The sequence below is a fragment of the Pleurodeles waltl genome, chromosome 8, assembly GCF_031143425.1.
Source record: "Pleurodeles waltl isolate 20211129_DDA chromosome 8, aPleWal1.hap1.20221129, whole genome shotgun sequence".
Classification (NCBI taxonomy): Eukaryota; Metazoa; Chordata; class Amphibia; order Caudata; family Salamandridae; genus Pleurodeles; species Pleurodeles waltl.
Genome location: NC_090447.1, coordinates 815999392 through 816026034, shown reverse-complemented (window position 1 = coordinate 816026034; position 26643 = coordinate 815999392). Strand labels below are relative to the sequence as shown.

Here is a 26643-nt window from a genome sequence, read left to right as displayed (position 1 = left end):
TTTCACACCAGAGCAGGGACTGGGGGTCCCTGAACCGGTGTAGACTGGCTTATGCAAGGAAGGCTACCCCTCCCCACCCTGTAACACTTATTTCCAAAGGGAGAGGGTGTAACACCCTCCTCCCAAAAGAAATGCTTTGTTCTGCCTTCCTGGGACTGAGCTGCTCAGATCCCAGGAGGGCAGAATCCTGTCTGTGAGGTGGCAGCAGCTGTAGCTGCAGTGCAAGCCTCAGAGAGCTGGTTTGGCAGTACTGGGGGTCCATGGTGGAGCCCCCAGAATGCATGGAATTGGCTCCTCAATACCAGATTTGGAATGGGGGGGGAACAGTTCCATGATCTTAGACACCTTACATGGCCATATTCGGAGTTACCATTATGAAACTACATATAGGTATTGAAATAAATGTAGTGCACACGTGTAATGTCGTCCTTTCACTCACAAGGTCCGGGGAATTGGCCCTGGACTGCGTGGTGGCACCTTTGCTAGTGCAAGGGTGCCCTCACACTTAGTAACTGTGCACGTAGCCTTCAGTAAATGAAGGTTAGACATATAGGTGACTTATAAGTTACTTAAGTGCAGTGAAAATGGCTATGAAATAGTGTGTGCACTATTTCAAACAGGCTGCAGTGGCAGCCCTGTGAACGAGTTGGTCTGAGCTCCTGATGAATGGCAGAAGAAATGCTGCAGCCCATATGGATCTCCTGGAACCCCAATGCCCTGGGTACCTAGGTACCATATACTAGGGACTTATAAGGGGGGCCCAGTGTGCCAATTGAAATTGGTAAATGAAGTCACTAGCCTATAGTGACAAATTGGAAAGCCGAGAGAGCATAAGCACTGAGGTTCTGGTTAGCAGAGCCTCAGTGACACAGTTAAGCTTTACTGACAACACACACATAGGCCACAAACTATGAGCACTGGGGTCCGGGCTAGCAGGATCCCAGTGAGACAGGCAAAAGACACGGACATATAGGGTATTATCTATGAGCACTGGGATCCTGGCTAGCAGGATCCCAGTGAGACAGGCAAAAGACACTGACATATAGGGTTTTATCTATGAGCACTGGGATCCTGTCTTGCAGGATCCCAGTGACACAATAAAAACACACTGACACACACTCACAAACCGGCCAGCAGTGGGGGTAACCATTCTAGAAAGAGGCTACTTTCTCACACCGACTCCCGCCACTATCATTTGTGTTCAATATAGGTTTATTAGTAAAATTGTATGTCTGTGCAAATTCAGTGTCCATTTCAGTCGAAAATGTTCTGTCTGTAAATGACACTGCGCTACCACACAGTGCTTTAATTACGTTGCACAATTGTCTGCCTTATGTCCATTAAACCTAGGTGCATTGCATACGTTTGTCTTTCTAAAAACTGGGTCCTGGTTCTAAAAAGTATGGGGAGCGTTGCTTTAACTGATGATGGAGGCTCCCATACCATGCACACTCTTTGGACACAACCAGCCCCAGGTCTCTTGGCACACTCCAAGGCTTGCGCTTTGTACCAAAGTAAGTGTCAGGGCCCTTCTCAGGAGGCCAATTCTCCCCACACCACCCATTGCCCTTGCCAGTGCTGACAAATACAGTGCCATCACAATTTTTACAAGAGTGACAGTTCAGAATATTCCAGGTCACCCAAAGATATAAGAATGGCATTGGTGGCAGGAAATATTCATTTTTAAAGCATATTCATTTAATAAACACTGTTGTAGTGCTTGTCTCAATTTTACCTGCAGAACCTTGTGAGTTTACTTGCAATACTCTAATGAAGATTAGAGCTAAATTTGAAGTAATGTGATGTCATAATATGCTGTACATGCCAAAGAAGTCTCAGCCAATTTATCTATGTATGTACCTGAAGATTATATCAGATAACACATTAATTCTTTCATTAATATGACTATGCGTGGCACATGAGCAGCTCTGAACTTTTCCAGTTCCATGTGTGAATCCAATAGATGTTTTTCTTGCACTCAGACCTGTTGTCCTGTATTTTGCACTGCTGGTTTCAAAATTCAAAGTATTTACCATGATCTGATGAACTCTTCATTCTTGGAGTTCAGAAACGTGAGGCATCCTCCATATATTAGTCAGCTTTACTGTTGTTTAGCCAGTATCTTTGTTTGCCGGTACACCTCTCAGTTCTTTTTTAAATGCTTCTTTGGTTTACACACCATCTCTGCTTGTACTGTGCATTAACTGTCTTAACAAACATGTTCTTATGTTACTGTTTTACCACCCATGCATGCTTAATCGTTTTCCTGCAGATTTGCTTCTATGTATGCTACACTCACTGCTTTGTTACACAGCTTTGATGTAAATGGACATGGAGCTCGCACTCTGTTGTTATTGTTTGGTTTTGGTTCACTGCCCGTGCTGTCTCCGTGAGCGATCTGTTATAGAACCAGTTAGAACTTGGCGGTTCTCACAGGCGGCAGACTGGAAGTGGGCTCCGTTTACGACTTATTTTTATCTTAAATAAAATCCATTTTACTTTGCTGAAAGAGCAGGTATTCATCATTGCAATATTTGGCGACATGATTACAGGACCACACACCGGCCTTATTTTGCAGTGCTCATTCATCAGATGGTCCAGGACCTGGAGGGCACTTGTGTCCCGCTCATGCCCTGCAGTATGACAGCGACTCCTGAATAAGAGATGGTGGCCTCTTGCTTGCTATGACTTCTGAAATAGTAGTGGGCACAGCTTAAAATTTGTAACGCTTACAGTGCAGCTGTCTGGAGCACAATTTCCCTTGAACTGACATGTTCACTCTCGTAGAGAAACTTTAGCCTCATTTAATTATCAAAAGTCATGAAGGTCTTACGTCATCACGCATAGGATGCTTGGCGGCCATTTTGTATTCAGACATCTTGGATTGGGAAGCCCTCAAGAACATCTTCACAGTCTTCTTCAGTGGATGTGAATTTAAAGAATTTCAGCACACAACTCTTGTAATAGAATAAACAGATTAATTACAAAAAGAAAATAAAATAAAAAATTAAGTAATGCCAACACTTTGTATTAAAGTTAGTGCTGGCTGTTTGTGTATCTATGCATACTATTAACTGCATATTTTCTGGTTTGAAGTTGCGAGTTTTGACAACAATTTTCCGCATTAAGTGACTTCTTCATCTATGGCATCTAGCAATTTTGCACGGATCACACCATTTTGTCAAAATCCTGGCAAGCCAGCAGTAGAGTGCAATGCTTGGTTACGATCTTTTGAAAACTATTTGATTGCTTTTGATGCTGACGAATTTGAACCAAAACGCAAATCTACATTTTTATTCAGTAATGTAAGCCACACAGGCCAACTCATTTTTGATGATTTGGCTCAAGCCATTGTCTCTGGTGTCCAATCTGGGGACTGGAACAAATACTCCCAGGCTTTTACAAGACTTAGGAACACATTTGCTGCAGGTGTGGGTTTAAGTCACATTTAAGTAACAGTGCACTTTGTCTGGCTGTAGGTAAATGCTGCATAAAATGTAAAAAAAGAAAGAGTCATTTCCACAATGTATGCAAAGCCAGTAAAAACCCTGTAAACATACACAGTATTGAATTAACTGATGGTGAAAGTAAACTGGATTTTTCCAACTTGGTTTTGATGCTGGAGGTTGATTCAGTTGCCACTAACTAAGTGAAAGACCCTGCATGTCAAGTCAGGTTGGGTTGTAAATTATCACTTGACAAGATGTGTGATTCAGGTGCACCCATTACAATGATTTCAGATCCCTTGTTTAGTCAACATTGAGGATCTGATATTGTTTGAAAGTCACCTGACGTGCATACAATGTTCCAGACATCAATATGTTTGTATTCTTTATAGTGTTGCTTGCCTTGGTAGAAACACTGTGACAAAAATGTATGAACATTTTGGCGTGGCAGGATCTTGCCACATTAGAGAGATCATGGTAGTCATAGGTGCAGATTTACCTGTCAGAATAGCTAAAACACCCAGTTTTCTTGTAAACATTGATGAAGTAAACTCTGTTCATGATGTTGTTAGGAAAATCCTGAAATTTTAAATGACAAGATTAGTCTTATTCACAAATATATTCAGACTCAAGAAAAATGCTATCCCTGTCACTCACAAAGCTAGACCTGTTCTCTTGAGTGTAAGATTGAAGCTAAAAATTCTATTAGAGAGATGTAGGAAAATGGCTCCCTGTTGTAGTTACCCCCCACTTTTTCCCTGATACTGATGCTGACTTGACAGAGAAGTGTGCTGGGACCCTGCTAACCAGGCCCCAGCACCAGTGTTCTTTCACCTAAAATGTACCATTGTTTCCACAGTTGGCACAACCCTGGCACACATATAAGTCCCTTGTAAAAGGTACCAGTGGTACCAAGGGCCCTGTGACCAGGGAAGGTACCTGAGGGCTGCAGCATATGTTGTGCCACCCTAGGGGACCCCCCACCTAACACCTGCACACTGCCATTGTAGATTGTGTGTGTTGGTGGGGAGAAAAAGGCAAAGTCGACATGGCATCCCCCTCAGGATGCCATCCCTACAAAATACTGCCTGTGGCATAGGTAAGTCACCCCTCTAGCAGGCCTTACAGCCCTAAGGCAGGGTGCACTATACCACAGGTGAGGGCATAGCTGCATGAGCAATATGCCCCTACAGTTTCTAAGTCTATTCTTAGACATTGTAAGTACAGTGTGGCCATATTAAGTATATGGTCTGGGAGTTTGTCAAAAACGAACTCCACAGCTCCATAATGGCTACACTGAATACTGGGAAGTTTGGTATCAAACTTCTCAGAATAATAAACCCACACTGATGCCAGTGTTGGATTTATTAAAAAATGCACACAGAGGGCATCTTAGACCTACCCCCTGTATTTTACCCAATCCTTCAGTGCAGGACTGACTGGTCTGTGCCAGCCTGCTGCTGAGAGATGAGTTTCTGACCCCCTGGGGTGAGAGCCTTTGTGCTCTCTGAGGCCAGAAACAAAGCCTGCACTGGGTGGAGATGCCTAACACCTCCCCCTGCAGGAACTGTAACACCTAGCAGTGAGCCTCAAAGGCTCAAGCTTCGTGTTACAATGCCCCGGGGCACTCCAACTAGTGGAGATGCCTGCCCCGTGGACACAGCCCCCACTTATGGCGGCACGTCCAGGGGAGATAATGAGAAAAACAAGGAGGAGTCACCCACCAGTCAGGACAGCCCCTAAGGTGTCCTGAGCTGAGGTGACCCCTGCCTTTAGAAATCCTCCATCTTGATTTTGGAGGGTTTCCCCATTAGGATTAGGGATGTGCCCCCCCTCCCCACAGGGAGGAGGCACAAAGAGGGTGTAGCCACACTCAAGGACAGTAGCCATTGGCTACTGCCATCCAAGACCTAAACACACCCCTAAATTCAGTTTTTATGGGCACCCCAGAACCTAGGAATTTAGATTCCTGCAACCTGAAGAAAGAAGAAGGACTGCTGACCTACAAGCCTGCAGAGGAGGAGGAAGACCACAACTGCTTTGGCCCCAGCCCTACCGGCCTGTCTCCAACTTCGAAAACCTGCTCCAGTGACGCATCCGACAGGGACCAGCGGCCTCTGAAACCTCAGAGGAGTGCCCTGGACTACAGGACCAAGAAACACCAGTGAACAGCGGCCCTGTTCAAAACCAGCTACTTCTTTGCAACAAAGAAGCAACTTCCAAGGGCTTCACATTTCACGCCGGAAGCATGAGACTCTACACTCTGCACCGACGCCCCCGGCTCGACCTGCAGAAAACCAACATCTCAGGGAGGACTCCCCGGTGACTGCGAGCCTGTGAGTAACCAGAGACGACCCCACTGAGCCCCCACAGTGACGCCTGAAGAGAGAATCCAGAGGCTCCCCCTTACTGCGACTGCCTGTAACAAGGGACCCAACGCCTGGAACCAACACTGCACCCACAGCCCCCAGGACCTGAAGGAACCGAACTTCAATGCAGGAGTGACCCCCAGGCGACCCTCTGCCTTGCCCAGGTGGTGGGAAGCCCCCCCTCCCCCCTGTGCCTGGCTGCACCGCTAGAGTGATCCCCTGGTCCCTCCATTGAAACCTATACAAAACCTGACGCCTTCTTTGCACACTGCACCTGGCTGCCCCTGTGTCGCTGAGGGTGTGTTTTGTGTGCCTACTTGTGTCCCCCCCCAGTGCTCTACAAAACCCCCCTGGTCTGCCCCCTGAGGACGCAGAGCGTAGTGAATACTGTTCCGGCTTTGTATAGGGCTATGCCTTTATTGTGCAACCATCAGGAAACCTGTTTAAGAAAGGAGTGAAGTATATTTGGTCTGATTCAGTTCAAGAAGCCTTTGAGAAGATCAGGAATCTCATTGTTTCAGCTCCAGCAATAATTCCATTTGTTGCTGGCAGGAAGTGTGCCATCACAGATGCTAGTCATATTGGACTAGGTGCTAGTTTTTCACAAATTGCTTTTGATAAGGAGCACACTATTGCATTTGCCTCTTGATCACTCAGTGATGCAGAGTCACTTTATGGTACCATTGAACAGGAGTCATTGGCCTGCTGCTGGACAGTGGAAAGGTTTAAGACATTTGGGACTCTCACTTTATATCTTTTCACTGATCACAAACTATTACTACCCCTGCTTATTGATAACTGTTCAGGTAAAGCATCATAACATTTAGTCAGATTGCTATCCAAACTACAAGAGTACAACTTTACTGTTAAATACATACCTGGCTGGAAGAATGTCAGAGCTGACTGCCTCTCAGGGTTACCTGTTGTGGCTAAGTGTGCAACCACTATTCAAGAAAATTATTGTTACATTGGTCTGGTGGAAGATATAGTTGGAGAGAAAGGCGCAATCGTGCATAAACAATGGTTGGAGGCTTCCAAACAAGGTCCCTTATTACAGTCTGTTTTCAAATTTATTAAAGATGGATGGCCCACAGAGAGAAATGTTGAGGACCTTTTGTTCAGGTTTCAGAGGACTTATCTGTGGTTGAAAGGGTTTTATTACAAACTGATATGTGTTCTCCCAGTTTCTGTCAGGAATACTCTCATTAAAGAAGCATGCAGCGGTCATTTAGGGGTTAGTGGCACCTGTGAAAATCTTAAACAATATTACTGGTGGCATGTTATGGAAGCTCCGTTTTTTCAAGTTTGTTGATTGTACTACTTGCTTAGTTTCTGACAAGCATTGGAAATTGAATGAATCACCTTATTCACATGGTTCCATTACCTGACGAACATGGCAAAAAGTGGCACTAGACTTTGTTGATCCATTTGACCTTTTACCTAATACCAAAAGGTACACAATGGTATTGGTGGATTACTTTACAATATGGTTGTACTTTGATTTTACTGCAGTACCTAACATTGATTCTATTGTCAGATTTTTGAAAAACGTTTTGATGTTGAAGTTTCACCTAAAGAAATGGTCACTTACAGTGGCACTCATTTTACATCAGCACGTGTGTAGGCTTTTATTGATGACTTTCACTGTACACACCTCAAAGTTGCTCTCTACTCACCATCTTCAAATGGTCTGGTAGAACTCATGAATACGTTTTATAGGTGTGCAGACAGCAATGATCATAGGTTTTGAGGTTGATGCCTTTCTGGTCAGTACAACAGGTGTATGCTCGTTTGTGAAGCTATACAAAAAGTGTCTGATGTCTTCAGTTTGCCCTGATTGGGTGTGAGAAGTACATAAAAGAAATATACGTGATGATGAAAGCTTGCCTTCTGTAGCGGCCAAAGTTGAAGCATTGCAGAGTCAGTTGAAGGAAGGTTTTCACGGGAAACACCATGTCAAGGAAGTAAAACTAAATGTGGATGATTGGGTACTAATAAGAAACCCACCAGTCAAAAAGGGTGAATCAAAGCTTTCCAAACCACTAGGTATTGAGAAGTTGTCAAAGGCTCCGTACTGATTATTGGCAGAGGTTGGTGGAGTAGAAAACACGTGGTTAAGAATACGCCTGAACATGCGGGTAAAATTCAGCAATCAGAGGCTGTGATGAACATAATTCCTCAATTGATAGCTCCTGGTGGGGAAAAACTAATACACATTTAGGTAATAGACATGTGGAGGCAAGATTTTGTCTACAGCTTTGTGTCATTATAATGATGCTGATGTGGATGATGGATTGTTAAATGAGGAAATGCAGCTTAATTTTGGAAATGATGCAGAAACTCGCAATGATCAAACAAATGTTTGCTCAAGTTATTTTTGTTCTGCCAATAGCTACAGAATTTTACGCAATGTTTCCATGTCATCAGGATTTAATGATTATTTTATGTCTAAAGTTGTTTTTACATATTTAGATTTTCTTCCTCCTCATGTTCAGTTTTGTTTTTCCAAAAAGTGGGAGATGTCATACCACTCATGTATGCTTGATCTTTTTCCTGCATGCATACTTCTATGAATGTTATAATCACTACCTTGTTACACAGTTTGGTGAAGAAAAACACAGAGCTCGCTCTTTGCTGTTGTTATTGTTTATTTTTGGTACCACTCCGCGCTGCCTCTGTGAGTGATTGGTTGTAGAACCAGTTACGACTCGGTGTGAGAAAGTAGCCTCTTTTTAGCATGGTTACCCCCACTTTTGGCCTGTTTGTGAGTGTGTGTCAGTGTGTTTTTACTGTGTCACTGGGATCCTACTAGCCAGGACCCCAGTGCTCATAGTATAAACCTTATATGTGTAGGAAAGTACCATCTTGCCTGGAATGTTATCCCCATTTTTTACTTGTATGTATGTATGTTTTTGCCTGTGTCATTGGGATCCTGCTAGCCAGGACCCTAGTGCTCATAAGTTGTGCCCTGTATGTGTTCCCTGTGTGGTGCCTAACTGTATCACTGAGGCTCTGCTAACCAGAACCTGTTTTTATGCTCTCTCTGCTTTTAAAATTGTCTCTGCAGGCTAGTGACTAATTTTACCAATTCTGATTGGCACACTGGAACACCCTTATAATTACCTAGCATATGGTACCCAAGTACCCAGGGTATTTGGGTTCCAGGAGATCCCTGTGGGCTGCAGCATTTCTTTTGCCACCCATAGGGAGCTCAGACAATTCTTACACAGGACTGCCACTGCAGCCTGAGTGAAATAATGTCTACGTTATTTCACAGCCATTTTACACTGCACTTAAGTAACTTATAAGTCACCTATATGTCTAACCCTCACTTAGTGAAGGCTAAGTGCAAAGTTACTAAGTGTGAGGGCACCCTGACACTAGCCAAGGTGCCCCCACATTATTCAGGGCAATTTCCCTGGACTTTGTGAGTGCGGGGACACCATTACACGCGTAAACTACATATAGGTCAATACCTATGTGTAGCTTCACAATGGTAACTCCACACATGGCCATGTAACATGTCATGGAATTGACCCGCAAGCCAAATCAGGTATTTGGGTGCGAATCCCATGCATCCCCGGATCTCCAGCATGGACCCCTGGGTACTGCCATACTAGCTCTCTGGGGTTTTCTCTGCAACTACTGCTGCTGCCAACCCTCAGACAAGTTTCTGCCCCCCCTGGGGCCTGGGCAGCCCAGTCCCAGGAAGGCAGAACAAAGGATTTCCTCTGAGAGAGGGTGTTACACCCTCTCGTTACACCCTCTCCCTTTGGAAATAGGTGTTAAGGGCCTAAGAGGAGCAGCCTCTCCTGGCCTCTGGAAATGCTTTGAAAGGCACAGATGGTGCCCTCCTTGCATAAACCAGTCTACACCGGTTCAGGGATCCCCCAGCCCCTGCTCTGGCGCGAAAATGGACACAGGAAAGGGGAGTGACCACTCCCCTGTCCATCACCACCCCAGGGGTGGTGCCCAGAGCTCCTCCAGTGTGTCCCAGACCTCTGCCATCTTGAATGCAGAGGTGTGAGGGCACAGTGGAGACGTCTGAGTGGCCAGTGCCAGCAGGTGACGTCAGAGACCCCTCCTGATAGGCTGTTACCTGGTTAGGTAGCCAATCCTCCTCTGAGGGCTATTTAGTGTCTCTTCTGTGGGTTTCTCTTGAGATAACGAATGCAAGAGCTCACCAGAGTTCCTCTGTACTGCCCTCTTCGACTTCTGCCAAGGATTGACCACTGACTGCTCCAGGACGCCTGCAAAACCGCAACAAAGTAGCAAGAAGACTACCAGCAACATTGTAGCGCCTAATCCTGCCAGCTTTCTCAACTGTTTCCTGGTGGTGCATGCTCTGAGGGCTGTCTGCCTTCACCCTGCACTGGAAGCCAAGAAGAAATCTCCTGTGGGTCGACAGAATCTTCCCCCTGCCAACGCAGGCACCAAACTTCTGCAACACCGGCCACTGAGTCCCTGGAACATAGGAGCTGGATCCAAGTGACCCCGACAGTCCAGTGGTCCTTCTGTCCAAATTTGGTGGAGGTAAGTCCTTGCCTGCCCACGCCAGACAGTAATCCTGTGTACTGCGTGATCTGCAGCTGCTAGGGCTTCTGTGCACTTTTGCAAGACTTCCTTCGTGCACAGCACAGCCCAGGTCCCCAGCACTCTGTCCTGCATTGCCCAACTCTCTGAGTTGATGTCCGACTTTGTGGGACCCTCTTTTGTTGTGCTGAGACGACCGCCGTGCTCAGATTTCTTGAACGCCTGGTCAGGTACTTCTGCGGGTGCAGCCTGCTTCTGCGTGGGTTCTTTCTGTTGCTGAGCGCCCCCTCTGTCTCCTCCTCCAAGTGGCGACCCCCCCTGGCAGCACCCAAAACCTTCAACCGCGACTCTTGCAGCTAGCAAGACTTGTTTGCTATCTTTCTGCCTGGAAACAACTCTGCAACCTCCAGCACGCCGTGGGACATCTTCTGACCAAAGGAGAAGTTCCTGGCACCTTCCGTTGTTGCAGAATCTTCGGTTTCTTCCACCCAAAGGCAGCCCTTTTGCACCTTCATCTGGGGTTTAGTGGGCTCATGCCCCCCCAGACACTTGCATGACTCTTGGACTTGGTCCCCTTCCTTTGCAGGTCCTCCGGTCCAGGAATCCGTCTTCAGTGCTTTTCAGTCAGTTGTTGTATTTGCAGAATCCCCTATCTCGACTTTACTGTCTTTCTGGGGTAGTAGGGTAACTTTTCAGGGTCTTGGGGTGGGGTATCTTGGACGCCCTTAGTGCTTTCTTACACTCCCAGCAACCCTCTACACACTACACTAGGCCTATGGGTCTATTCGTGGTTCGCATTCCACTTTTGGAGTATATGGTTTTTGTTGCCCCTAGGCCTATTGCGTCCTATTGTGTTCTACAGTGTTTGCACTACTTTTCTAAGTGTTTTACTTAACTGATTTTGGTTTTTGTGTATATTTTGTGTATTTTACTTACCTCCTAAGGGAGTATATCCTCTGAGATACTTTTGGCATATTGTCACTAAAATAAAGTACCTTTATTTTTAGTAACTCTGAGTATTGTGTTTCTTATGATATAGTACTATATGATATATGTGGTATAGTATGTGGTATAGTAGGAGCTTTGCATGTCTCCTAGTTCATCCTAAGCTGCTCTGCTATAGCTACCTGTATCAGCCTAAGTTGCTACAACACTACTGGGGTATTTTACTCACCTTTGTGGTATTCTTACTCTCCCAGCGATTCTCTACACATTACACTTCTCTAGGGGGGTCATTTGTGATTCGCATTCCACTTTCTTAGTATATGGTTTGTGTTGCCCCTAGACCTATTTTCTCCCTTTGTATTCTATAGTATTTCCTATTGTTTGCACTATCCTATGTCTAATTACTTACCTTATTTTGGTGTCTAGTGTATGTATTGTGTATAATACCTCCGGAAGGAGTATTGCCTCTAAGATATTTTTGGCCTTGTGTCGCCCAAATAAACTACCTTTATTTTTGGTAACACTGAGTATTGTCTTTAATTGTGTATAAGTACTGAGTAACTATAAGTGGTATTTCAGGAGCTTTGCATGTCTCCTAGTTCAGCCTAAGCTGCTCTGCTATAGCTACCTCTATCAGCCTAAGTTGCTAGAACACTGCTACATTTCACTAATAAGAGATAACTCGACCTGGTATATGGTGTATGTACCCACGGTACGCACTACAAACCAGGCCAGCCTCTTACACGCGGTGGTTCTCACCAGAGGCAAGCTAGACGTGGACTTCATTTATGTCTTGCGTTTATCTTAAATAAAAACCCTTTTACTTATCTAAAAGAGCAGGAATTCACCATTGCAACAGTTACTCCTACTCCCTGCTAGTGATCCATTTTAGTTTAGACTAGGAAAATTCTCTTTACTTTGGTCTCACCAGCTATTATCTGTTGTATCTATAAACTGGTCATTACTCCATCACTAATAGCTTCTGCAATCTGCACTTATTGATGGTGTCAGGAAGATGTATTTTTACAGATCTGTCACTATCCAAGTACATAAAGGGATTGGCCCTCCATTTCTTCAATCCAAATGTTTTAAATTTAACATTTTTTAAAGGAACATGGCTGCATTTACATTTTTTAATAGTTGGCAGTGGTCCCCTAATGAAACCTTCTAGTTTGAATGCCGATTTGTTTTTATACCTGATGTGCTACTCCCACTTGTCCAAACTGAGCAAGACATTACTTAATATTGTCTTTGGACTCCATCTACTGGTTATCTGGAGTATAGAGGATGTTCTTAAATTCTATATCAGGACCGGAGGCGAGGATTATGCTTTCTCTTTCTTTACTGAAAATTCACAGCAGCCAATTAAAACACGTTTAAACAAAAAACAACATTTCCCAATGTGCTCTAGTGTATAAGTCACATGCACCAATCAACCATCGTGACCTTAGTCCATAAAGTCCATAACCTTGAACGTCATATCCTCTTTCTTTGCTGCTTCGCAGCAGATAAGTAACTTTTCACTTTTTCTTAAATTTATTACCTTTTAGATTGTGGTATTGAAGTTTAAAAGTGTTTAATTTCACAGGCGTTGCGAGTCTGCGCGCCTTACTGTTTGTATTAATCCTTTGGTTTCGGCTTCTTACCGAGTTAATTATGTTTATTGATTTTCTGTCAAGAGCGACTGTTGTTAACTCGACAACCGGCTTCCTGCCGAGTTAAGTGTTTTATTGATTTTCCCTTGCAGAGGGAATTCTCTTGTTTATTGATTTTCTGGTTTAACTTTGCGGAGCAGGCTGCACATTTCTTTTCGGCTTCCAGCCGAGTGTTTAATTTAATTAGATTTTCCCTTATGTAGGGAACCCGGGAGAGGACTGCGTGTTAGACACGCAGTCTGTTTTCTATGGCAACCGGTGTTGCCAAACGCGTGCGTCATTGACGAACCGATCTCATTCCACTTTGATTCTACATGAGATCGGTTCGTCTTCTGATAGCGCGTGAGGCATTGGAGTTTGTCTAGAGCAACTGCTCACTTCCTCCCCAACGCCCAGTTAAGAAGAGCACTTACTGGGTTGTAAAATATCTTACAAAGGCTGGGCCTAGAGTGATATTATTAATATTCTGCAGGCATCCTTCTCAGTGATTTACCATTGCTGCATATATATATGCTTATCTCCCATTAGATAGGTTTTAAGTGTATATATATAATATTCCCCTACTAGTGCACCTGCTGGGGTTTTATCACTCCCCCTGTTATTATTCTTGTCTCCTGGTTTTATAGTTTATTCATTATGGCTCAATGGAGCGACCAGGATGCAGGGTTCTACCCTGAGGATACCGGCAACCAACTAGAGATAGATTTGGTTGAAGCTGTAGATTCAAGAGTACAACAGTCGATTAATGATGCTCTGGCTAGAGCTCTTGGCCCCTTTCCAGGCCAATTATTAGAATATGCCCAAGCACAGGGCTGGAGGACCGGGGACCCCTCCCCCTCCTCCGAAGGCAATACTACCCCTGTTCCTACAAAATCAAAATCAAAATCTAAGAATATCTCACAGGAGGATCCTGTTGGAGAGTTGCATGCCGACATGTTTGAAAAATTGCGCAAGAAAAGAAGCGCGGAACACAATTATAGCTCCCAACGCAATTCTAGGCAACGCCCCTTCCACTGGAACTGAAGATACTTCCTGTGGGGTGCAAAAATTGGGATTGAGAGGTACGCATCTTTTAGATCTAAACGAACCATCCAATCCCCTTCTAAAAGAATGTCTCGCAACATGTGAATCCCCTCCATCTTGAAGTGTCTGTAAACAATCCAAGAGTTGAAGTCTTTCAGATTTAATACCAACCGGTGACCGCCTCCTTTTTTGTCTACCACAAAAATAGGATTGCAGAAGCCGGTAGGGTGTGGAGTTGAAAAAGTTACCGCACCTTTGTCCAACAATGCTTGCACCTCTCGATCTATAAAATTCTGATTTGATTGGGAAAAACGCATGTTTATCGGAGGAGCATGCTGAAACGGAGTGTTGAGGAACTCCAGGTGAAAACCTGACACTGTCTGAATAACCCAGGGGTCTCCTGAAATCTCTCTCCATTTGTGCACAAACAGCCTGACTCTTCCCCCAAGAATAACTTGTGAATGTAGAATAATTCTTACCGGTAAAGGAGGCGTCTTGTATAGCTCCTTGCTGGCCTCTACGGTACCCTCTGCGGAACCTGGGCCTTCCTCCACGAGGTCGTGAAGGGTAGAACGTGGTGTCGACTTGATCTCCAGACCAGTTACCTCTACCCCTCGGGTAGTAATTTTGGGGACTGACAAAGTTACCTCGGCCTGGCATTCGTCCGCCGTAACGCCCGGCCCTGACAAAAAGGCCCCTTCGAAAAACCTTTTTTAGGGACAGCTGAGCCTTGTCTAAAGTGGAAAAGGTAGAGCAAAATTTGGCCAGCTCCTTAATGAAGGAAGAGCCAAAAAGGAGACCCTCAGCTGCTGGTCCCGCTTCAGAGGAAGCCAAGTCTACAAGTTTAGGATCCATCCACATCAGTATGGATTTCCTGCGTTCGGTGGAGATAGCACAGTTTGTGTTACCTAATAGGCAAACTGCCCTCTGAGCCCAACCCAATAAAACATCAGTGCTCACTGGGGTGCCTGATTCCTTGGATGTGGTAGCCAGGTCTAAGATTTTTGTCAATGGGCCTGCCATGTCTAGTAATTTGTCTTGACAAAGGCGCCAGGATCTGTCTAGACCCTTTTTGGGATCCTTCCCGTACTTCTTCATGAAAGTAATCAAAGTGGGGTCAATTTCGGGAGTTTCCGCCACGTTATTATCTAGCTCCGGTCTGGGGCATTCCGCCTTGAGTCTGGAGCGCACCTCTTTATCAAAACCTTTCCTTAAGTTAGCGTGAACGTAGAGTGCTACCTCAGGAGTTGGAAGCCAACTCGAAGATCTAGGATGTATAATCTCTGAAGGGTTAAAATCTAAAATTTGAGGTGTAGAAGAGGTAGTTTTTGATTTCTTACTAAGGTTTAGAGTGGTAATGTCATCAGAATCCGGATCATCGGAGTCCCCTGATGAAGAGGAATTCATGGCTCTCCCATTCGGTCTATCCTCGGCTCCCTGGTGCTTCACAAAGCTCTTGAGACCGGTAGTGGAATGTTTGAGAACCAAGGGAGTTCGTCTTATCATATATCTGGACGACATCTTACTGATGGCGCAGGATGCAACGACGTTACTGACCCATCTAAATTGGACAGTCACGTTGCTCCAGGAATTAGGTTTCCTTATCAATGCGCAGAAGTCACTGTTGAAACCATCCCAAACGATAGAGTTTTTGGGTTTCAGGATAGATTCCATTCTCTCCCTATTGATTCTTCCAGCGACAAAAATTCGCAATATCAAACGAGAATTGAGAGCAGCATTACTCAGCCCGAGTATTTCCCTAAGGAGCATTGCTCGACTAGTGGGTCTGTTAGCTTCATCCATTCAAGCAATTTTTCCTGCCCCCTTACACTATCGGGCCCTCCAGAGATTGAAGATTCAATATTTGAGGCAAGGTCTGAGTTACTCAGACCAGGTTCCTCTGACTTCAGAGGTCAAGGAAGAGATTCAGTGGTGGCTTCACCACATGGAAGCGTGGAATGGCAGGGCCATTTTCGGATCTCACCCAGAAGTTGTCATAGAATCGGACGCCAGTCAGTGGGGCTGGGGAGCACGTTGTGGCTCAATGACAACAGGGGGTCGTTGGTCTTCAACAGAGAAAGATTTACACATAAATTGCTTGGAGCTCCTGGCGGGCTCTTTCGCAATAAAGAGTTTATCCCCGATCAGGACAGATTGTTGCATTCTTCTGAGAATGGACAATATATCAGCGGTTCGTTATGTGAACAAACTGGGGGGAACGCGATCCAGAATCCTGGCGGAGATTGCCAAGGAATTTTGGCATTATTGCCTGAGACACAGACTAGTGGTGTTGGCGGAGTATCTTCCGGGAGATCAGAACATAGTAGCGGACTGGAACTCCAGATATCTGACGGATCCCAGCGATTGGAAATTGGATCCACAGATATTTCAACATATTGTCCAGGCTTGGGGTTCCTGCGAGATGGATCTTTTTGCGTCTCGCCTCAACAACCAAGTTCCGAAATTCTTCAGTTGGAGGCCGGATCCTCAAGCCTCGGCAACGGATGCTTTTCTACAGAATTGGAACTCGTTCCAGTGCTATGCATTCCCGCCGTTCCTATTGATACCCAGAGTCTTGGCTCAAGTGAGGAGACAGAAGGCAGAACTGATTTTAGTGACCCCGTTGTGGAGGTCTCAGCCGTGGTTCCCTATTGCCCTTCAGTTAGCATGTGCGCCTCCACTTCTAATTCCTCCTCGTCTGGACCTCTTGCTCAGTCCGGAGGGCCATCAACATCCCTTAATTGTATCGGGGACTTTAACTCTGATGGCTTGGAGGATTTCAGGACTAGATGGAAAGCCCCAGGAATTTCGCAACAGGCTGAAGGCTTTATCAAGCGAGCATGGGCAAAGAGCACCCACAAGAGATATGCTTCGGCATGGCGTAAATGGGTTAGTTGGTGCAATGGAAGAGATCTTAATCCCATGGGGTCAGGTATTGATATGATTATTAACTTTCTGGCTGAGTTAGCCTCGGCAGGTTTGGCCTATAGGACAATCAACAATTTTAGATCAGCAATTTCTTCAGGTCATCCACCTATAGAAGGTAAACAGGTAGGTGAACATCCGCTAATTTGTAAGCTGTTGAGGGGTATCAGATTTTCGAATCCTCCTCAGCCTAAGTACTCTGTACTTTGGGATGTGAATATTGTGTTAAAATTCTTGGATTCTTGGCCCAGTAACAAGTACTTATCCCGGAAACAATTGTCAGCTAAATTAACTATGTTACTATGTTTAGTCTCTTGCAAGAGAGTCTCAGATGTGAGAGCCCTAGATTTATCGGGGAGACTTTATTCTCCGGAAGGAGTAACCTTTATTATCTCCAGAAGGACCAAGAATAATTGCAGGTCAGTAACGTACCCTTGGTTTCCAGATAATTCAAAATTATGTGTGGTACAGTGTCTTAAAGATTATGAAATATCTACAGAAGAACATAGACAGGACATGAATGGGCAAGTATTAATTGCACTTCAGAAATCTTTTAAACCAGTTGCTTCGGCCACTCTTGCGAGGTGGTTAAGATGGCTTATGAATGAAGCAGGTATTGATACTAGCCATTTTGGAGCTCATTCAGTAAGAGGAGCAATGGCATCTAAGTCTTTTATGTTAGGTTCTAGTTTAACAGACATTATGAAATCTGCAGACTGGTCGTCTGAAAGTACTTTTCGTAAGTTTTATTTTAAACCTGTTTTGGATGTGGCCTCTGTTGTTATGGGTCAGCTTTGAACTAGCATAATCCAAGCCTCCGGTCCTGATATAGAATGAAAAATTTTCTAGCTTACGCGTTAAGAATTTTCAATTCTATTAAGGACACGGAGGCGAGGATTATCCCACCCTATCATGAATATGGATAATTTTGTTGATCTTAAAAAATTGTTTAATTCATTGTTACCCTCCCACGTTTTATATTGTATAATAAGATGTGAATGATTTTAAATGGTTGTTACCATTAGTTTGAAGATATTACCGGTTGGTTTTTATTATTATTTCTCAGGAACGGATCAGAAGAATTCCTGAAGTTATTTTCTCCATCCAGTTGTCTACGTTCTTGAAAAACCGACTTGATGTTCAGTCTGGTCTCCTTCGTGGGCTTCTTCCTTCCTAGATGAGACTTGATATCATCTAAAGGCTTTGAGGTCGTGTGAAAGAAATTACTGGTTTTGGTTGAAGCAAAGAAAGAGGATATGACGTTCAAGGTTATGGACTTTATGGACTAAGGTCACGATGGTTGATTGGTGCATGTGACTTATACACTAGAGCACATTGGGAAATGTTGTTTTTTGTTTAAACGTGTTTTAATTGGCTGCTGTGAATTTTCAGTAAAGAAAGAGAAAGCATAATCCTCGCCTCCGTGTCCTTAATAGAATTGAAAATTCTTAACGCGTAAGCTAGAAAATTTTTCATTCACTATCAAGCTGACAAGTTGTAAACTCAGTTTAAATGCCAAAACAACCCCTGCAACTTCCATACGCATGTGATGAGGAAATATTTGGAATGTGTATGCCATAGAAAAACTATCAGCACTTATAAATAATAGAATACGTAAATTCGTAAAAGTTTGGCTGTTACTCAAAACGCATAAAAAGGGAAGGATAAACGGCTACTGCGTCCGATCACTTCCAAGCCCGTCTGTAGAAGTCCCCCCTCAACCAGGAATAACGTTTGAAGAATGAAACGACCAATGATTGGCGTCTAAATATATTGTCTGTATCAACTAAAGATAGTAATGGACGGTAAAACTTGCTCAGTGCTCTACAATAGCTTTTTAGATACATGCATTGTATGGTTGTGTCTCTTAAACTGCGAAAAAAACCTAATTAAAGTTGTCAAAACATCATCGCCCAAATACCCAAATACTAAAGCCAGCATTCAGCCTTAATGCCACAATTCTGCCTTTCTCAGCCGCAGATATTGATCCAGTTTGGTACTTGCTATAAGATTCATATGTATGCATATCTTCTACACACAAACTGACCGTACTAAGGGCCTGATTCTAACTTTGGAGGACGGTGTTAAACCGTCCCAAAAGTGGCGGATATACCACCTACAGTATTACGAGTTCCATAGGATATAATGGACTCGTAATACGGTAGGTGGTATATCCGCCACTTTTGGGACGGTTTAACACCGTCCTCCAAAGTTAGAATCAGGCCCTAAGTGTCTTTTGCTTGTAATAACACACAATGTTCATAAGGGTTATCAAGTATAGCTGCGCCTTCGGCCGCCATTCTCTCCAGAGGAATAATTAGCCTCGATAGATGTCAGAGTACTCATGACTACATGCCTTGTACGCACTTTGAGTAATATTTTCATTTTCGCATGGGTAATGTTTACACTCTAATTGTCACAAGTTACTTTCTCTGTTGCTCATTACTCTATATTCTGACTATTCCAAAACTGTCTGCGAATTAGACCAGGAGTCAGCTAAAAATAGACATTTTGCTCTTGCTCTAAACACACTTATGAACGACTCAAGTGTTCCAATGAAAATAGCATGGGGCAGAGTCAGTCAGCCTCAGCCACTGGCTCGCTTTCACTGTGAGTGATGACGTTGGCACCTGATTCCATGTGCACATCCGCTAATAAAGAAGTGCACTTTAGTAACAGAACTATAGGCCTGTACTTTACTTAGCCAGTCCCTTTTTCCTTCCATTCTTCATCTTTTAAATATTTTGTTCTGTCATTCATGTGTTGTGTTCAGGTTACAGTAATTCAAACCCAGTAATACATTTTTATATCTGTAAGAATGATATTTTCCAGCGATGTGTATTAAAACCAAAAATGGATTTATACCTACTGGCTAGTATGCATCTGAAGTAATGTTTTAAAATTATATATAATGGTTAATTGTTCCTTACATTTATTGGTTTCCTGCAAGCAAATGGTTGCCACATTAAGCAATGGCATATTTTTTCATTCATTTTATTTTTGTGTCATATGCTTGGAATAAAAAATTACTTTTACAGCAGGTTGCCAGGATAGATCTATGGCCAGCTTTAATGCGTTATTGCTTTGTAGCTGTTTGAATAATGTCTCTCCATTTCGCATCTCAAACTGAATAGGTGCCACAACAACGGTACCAAAATTTATGATGAAACTGAGTGCCACTCGACCAGTCCTACGAGCTAGGTCATTTCCTGTTCGTTGTGGGTCGGTTTTTTCTAAGTCTTGGTTATACAATACAATCGAGGCATTTTTTTTTTTAAGTTGGGCTAGTATCTGGCTGATATTTCTGTGCTGTCTGAATTGACTCTTTCCACAGTGGTCCTATCACTGATCATTTTTTTTTTTTTTTTAATAATCGTGGGGGGATGGGTTCGATCTCTTTTAATGTTTTTAGTTTTTTTTTTATTGACTTTGATCCGATAGTCATTGGAATCTTCTCATTTCTGGATTGAATAAGTAGCCTATTCTTCTTCAAAACTGATTACTGTGGATTGATCCATGCTTTCACCAGTCCACAATAGAAACATCTTCTTGTCAGGCTCCGAATTGGCACTAGAGCCATGCATTTTTTCTGATTCCTTTCTTCTTTCTGGAAAAATAGTTCTCAGTCCTGCCATGAAGTGCCATGAATTCCGATGTTAATTAACATCTCTAGAAGTCTTTAAATGTTTTTCCAGGTTACTCTACATATCAACGCAGCTGTCAGTATGTTCAGCTAATAAAAACCACGTTTGTCTTTCTCAGAAAAACAGTCATTCTTCTCCTTGATCCTCACTTTAACCCCTTCGCTGCCAGGCCTTTTCCCCCTCCTGTGCCAGGCCTTTTTTTTGCTATTTGGGGCAGTTCGCGCTTAGGCCCTCATAACTTTTTGTCCACATAAGCTAGCAAAGCCAAATTTGCGTCCTTTTTTCCCAACATCCTAGGGATTCTTGCGTTACCCAGACTTTGTGGCCTCCCCTGAAGGAGGCCAAGAAATTAGCCAAAATACAGTGAAAATTTCGTTTTTTTCAAAACAATGGGAAAAAGTGGCTGCAGAAGAAGGCTTGTGGTTTTTTCCCTGAAAATGGCATCAACAAAGGGTTTGCAGTGCTAAAATCACCAGCTTTCAGGAACAGGCAGACTTGAATCAGAAGACCCAATTTTTCAACACAAATTTGGCATTTTACTGGGACATACCCCATTTTTAAGATTTTTTGTGCTTTCAGCCTCCTTCCAGTCAGTGACAGAAATGGGCGTGAAACCAATGCTGGATCCCAGATACCTAAACATTTCTGAAAAGTAGACAAAATTCAGAATTCAGCAAGGGGTCATTTGTGTAGATCCTACAAGGGTTTCCTACAGAAAATAACAACTGAAAAAGAAAAATATTGAACTTGAGGTGAAAAAAACGGCAATTTGTCTCTACGTTTTACTCTGTAACTTTTTCTTGCAATGTCAGATTTTTGAAAGCAATATACTGTTACGTCTGCTGGACTCTTCTGGTTGCGGGGATATATAAGGCTTGTAGGTTCATCAAGAACCCTAGGTACCCAGAGCCAATAAATGAGCTGCACCCTGTAGTGCGTTTTCATTCTATACCGGGTATACAGCAATTCATTTGCTGACATATAAAGAGTAAAATATAGCTATCAAGAAAACCTTTGTATTTCCAAAATGGGCACAAGATAAGGTGTTGAGGAGCAGTGGTTATTTGCACATCTCTGAATTCCGGGGTGACCATACTAGCATGTGAATTACAGGGCATTACTCAAATAGACGTCTTTTTTACACACTCTCTCATATTTGGAAGGATAAAATGTAGGGAAAGACAAGGGGCAATAACACTTGTTTTTCTATTCTATGTTCCCCCAAATCTCCCGATAAAAATGATACGTCACTTGTGTGGGTAGGCCTAGCGCCCGTGACAGGAAATGCCCCAAAACACAACGTGGACACATCACATTTTTTTAAAGAAAACAGAGGTGTTTTTTGCAAAGTGCCTACCTGTAGATTTTGGCCTCTAGCTCAGCCGGCACCTAGGGAAACCTACAAAACCTGTGCATTTTTGAAAACTAGAGGCCTAGGGGAATCCAAGATGGGGTGACTTGTGGGGCTCTGACCAGGTTCTGTTACCCAGAATCCTTTGCAAACCTCAAAATTTGGCTAAAAAAACACATTTTCCTCACATTTCGGTGACCGAAAGTTCTGGAATCTGAGAGGAGCCACAAATGTCCTTCCTCCCAGCTTTCCCCCAAGTCTCCCGATAAAAATGATACCTCACTTGTGTGGGTAGGCCTAGCGCCCACGAAAGGAAATGGCCCAAAACACAACGTGGGCACATCACATTTTTTCATAGACAACAGTGCCTACCTGTGGATTTTGGCCTCTAGCTCAGCTGGCACTTGGGGAAACCTAGCAAACCAGCGCATTTTTGAAAACTAGAAGCCAAGGGGAATCCAAGATGGGGTGACTTGTGGGGCTCTGACCTGGTTCTGTTACCCAGAATCCTTTGCAAACATCAACATTTGGCCCAAAAAACACTTTTTCCTCTCATTTCGGTGACAGAAAGTTCTGGAATCTGAGAGGAGCCACAAATTTCCTTCCACCCAGCGTTCCCCCAAGTCTCCCGATACAAAATGGTACCTCACTTGTGTGGGTAGGCCTAGCGCCCACGAAAGGAAATGGGCCAAAACACAACGTGGACACATCACATTTTTTCACAGAAAACAGAGGTGTTTTTTGCAAAGTGCCTACCTGTGGATTTTGGCCTCTAGCTCAGCCGGCCCGGGGGGGGGGCAGAAATGGCCTAAAATAAACCCCTTGCCTACGGGGTCGCTCCCCCTGCGTGACATTGGCGCCAAAAAAAAAATCCCCAGTGCCTAGTGGTTTCTTCCCCCTTGGGGGCAGATTGACCTAAAATCTGCCTATCTGCCCCCAAGGGGGCAGAAATTGTCTAAATACAATTTGCCCCCCAGGGGAGCAACCCTTCCCTAATGGGTCGCTCCCCATCTCTAAAAAAAAAAAAAAAAGAAACCACAAAAAAAAATATTTGCCCTGGCGCCTAGAGGCTTCTGCCCCCAGGGCGGACAGAAATGGCCTAAAATAAATTTACTTCCCCCCCCCCCCCCCCTCCCCGGGAGCGACCCTGGCCTATGAGGTCACTCCCCCTGCGTGACATTGGCGCCAAAAAAACAGAAATCCCCGGTGCCTAGTGGTTTCTGCCCCCCCCTTGGGGGCAGATTGGCGGAGCAAAAATCGGCCAATCTGCCCCCAACAGTGGCCACTTTGTTGTCCATAGCAGTTACCTGTTTCTGCCTGTAGATTTTTGTATCAAAAGTCAAAATATGGTGTGTGAGATAGCATCACTTAATTTTCTCGAGTGTTTGCATATGCATAATGCATGGATGACCTAGCTGCTAAGAAGCGTTTAGTAATTTGTACTGTGAGTTAACACCATTTTGACCATTTTGATTACATTTAATCAATTTTTTTGGGTCATTTTGGGTTGTGCCCAATTATGTATCACTATGACTCCACGCTGTGTGCTTCTAACTCTCACAGGTTGCGTGGGACATGTATGTGACCGACCAGGCTGTCAGACGTTTAAAGCTCTGTTCTGCTGCGGTGAATTAAGTGCACGATCTGACCTCTGAGGATCATGGGGCAGGGTAGTCTTCCTGCCTCCCAGCAAAATTACTGAACAGAAAACCTCTAATGCTGAATGTTCTGTATTGAGGATTCATCACCAATTATTAAGGATCTAGTTCTTTTGAAGGCCTTGTTGAACTTGTTGCCCCACCTGTGAGCGACAGAAATGTGCAGCATCATGAAATACTGAGCAGTGTGCTGAAACACTATTGGACAGAACTCAAAATGACCACTAACTAATTGATTAACTTTATTAGAAGTGGTCAACTGTGCCATAGGTTATGTAGTCCTATTATTAGGATTGCTTATCACCAGTGGTTCTCATTACCTTAAAAAAATGTTTTTTCGTCATGATTTATTTGTCATAAGCACCCATAAGTGAAACTTTGGTAATGGGAATTGATTTTGAAAAGCTTAGTCAAGATATCAGACCTGTATGTTTGCTTTCAGTCAGTGCACGTGTACCTTTAGTGTGGCTATTTGAATATATAGTAAATGTAAAAAATAATCCAATTGAAGAATACAGCTGATGCAAAAACCATGTCCAATCGTTGGTGTTTTTTATGAGAGGTCTCAGAGTGATTAATGGCTGACTGGAGACCTTCCTATTTTGTAAATAGTTGCTACAAGGTTACAGATCCATTCTAGTTTTCATATAACTAATTTAGATGTGTTCATTTTTGGCAGTGGTTGTAGTCTAAATCAGGCATAGCTCCAGCCATATGGACCAACATTGGACAGCCAAGAGCTCAGTCATTGAATACAGTATGTGAGATGTCTAAAAATGTAATAAGTTTAGTACTGTTAGTTAATTCACTCCATTCACATAGAGATACGCTTTATATGGCACAATTATTCTCATGTGTCCTTTCCTTGCTGTAGCCCTCTCTTGATGGCCCCAGATTCACACATTTGTTTCCAAGGAGATTTTACCCTCCGTCACTGAGACCTTGATCTCCAATGACCCCTAAGCAGATGAGGCTCGTGTTTTTTACTCCTTTCTGTAATAAGTATTGAGATAGATGTCCTTCTTCAATCAATCTTCTGAACCAGAAGAACATTTTTGTTGCAGACATATTGCAGACGAGACTCTGTTCCTGATTTGGTGTTTACCAGGTATTAGCTCTTCACAACAATCAAACATAAAATATGCTTATGCTCTTCTTTAGCACGTATAATTAGAGATAATTCTGTTACTTTTCAGCATACGTCTTATGCTACTTTGAGGGTGCGAAATTTACCCTGCCCTCGTCTGTGACCAGTATATGAGAGACTCCTATATTGCATGTTGATTTTCTTTAATGTTTAAGAAGCTTAATTATATAAAGGTCCCGGAAATATAATTAATCTAGGGCCATTTGCTAACCTAGGTTCCTCTAGGTTTCAGTGCTCAGCACTAAAACAAGTTTTAGATAGAAGTGTGCGCTACAAGTACAGGATTCTGGTTAAGGAAGTTGTGTCGTACGGTTTAAACTTTTGTCAGCTATGTCTTTAAGTCTTGTGACTTATAGTATTTTTCTAATCTGGGAAATCCACTTAGAGTTATATTAAAGTTTCCCTAATCAATCTTGCTGCTCATCACGTGTAAAAAGCTGATCCCAAAAAAACGTGGCAGTGCACCCAGCTCTGAATATTTCAGCTCAACCTCAAGCATATATATTTTTATAAGGTGCCCCTTGCCTGACAGCTTCTATCTCGATTTCAGGTTCGCGTTTTGCTTCTGGGCAAAAGTATGATATTTCCCACCAATTTTGCTTAGGTCTGTCAATTCTGTTATTGTGCAATGGATTCACCAGAGAACCAAATGCACTTTATAGTTTTCTGGAAGCATCATGCCAATGCCAAACATTAGTTTAGCTGTTTGAAACCGTTACTCCTTTTCGATGGCTATTAGCAATGCAGATAAGAGTTTTTTTATTTTTGTAATTATTTAAAAACCTTTGTACCTCTTATGTTTTGCCAAATTTTAACCCCCTTCACATGTAATGATTTTCTGTAATTGCTTCAGGCATATTTATATGTCAATTTGCCATAAGATTCCAGTGAAAGTCAGTAGATTTCGATTTGTTTTAGGTAATTGTGGTCTTAGGAACAATAATGTAATTCATTTTGTGACGTTGACTGCAATTGCACAAGTAACGTTTTAAGAGGCTACAGCTATTTTCATAGGTCTACAACTTTATTGGAATTGAGTTTTCTTATATCATTTGTGTGACTTAAAATAGATTTACATCAAATGTTGAATTGTTGTTGTGATTGAATTTACGGTGTTTGAGCAAGGCCATTGGAATTATGTGATTGTGCGGCTGCAACGTTATTCACATAATTATGGATCTGCCGCATTTGCCACATAATCCATTGTCTGCTGCATAATGAGTAAAGCATACCCAAAACAAAAAATGAGCACATTACTCATTGAGAATTGCTACACCACTTATTTTATTAAAGCTAATAATGCTGCTCCCAACCTTACCAGCCATCGAAGCAACTGCATATTTGATTGTATGCAAAGTCTCCTACCTCGCCACCATTGTGAATAGAAGTCCTTACACTGGTTTTCTGCAAGGAGGTACCTTTAGAAATGTTGCAATTGATTTGAAGGCTTAAAACAGCTAGCAGATGAGGGGCCTAATATTGGAGCCCTAACTAGACACTGTAATTCCCAGTTCTTATTTTATGGAAAGTTTTGTCTTATGCATTGATGTGAAATTGATCATCTATCTATTTATGAACTGGTCATCGAAAAACAGGTCTTGTGCACTAGATCTTGGGTAGCTCCATTTTTAGAATGCCCTGTTCTTCCTCCTCCCGAAAGGGTCTAAAATGTCATTGACAACAGTAGTCGTAATGCAGGATGTCACTGAAATCAGAGACTAGATCAGACTCGGTGAGGTGAAATTCCTCTGAGTCTCTGCTCACTTCAAAGACACCAAGTTATCTGGTTCTACCATCAAGTAGGGACTGTCCCGATGGAAGGAATCTAGGGCAATAGACTAAATAACAGGAAATTGTCTTTTATGAGAAGAAGAGAGACATGGACACCAAGCTGTCAAAGTTCTGAAGGGTCAGTCTGAATACGTCCTCTTCATTTTCATCATGTTC

General features: G+C 43.3%; 1 protein-coding gene and 1 long non-coding RNA gene across 2 annotated transcripts in view; both read left to right on the top strand.

The window, feature by feature from the left end:
• Positions 1-26643, top strand: part of UBAC2 (UBA domain containing 2) — a 695090-nt gene that overhangs the window by 47165 nt on the left and 621282 nt on the right. The gene's annotated exons all lie outside the window — the stretch shown is intronic.
• Positions 12660-18308, top strand: LOC138250322 (uncharacterized). The gene is made up of 2 exons (XR_011194931.1): positions 12660-12805; positions 17963-18308. It is a non-coding gene; the product is annotated as an uncharacterized lncRNA (long non-coding RNA).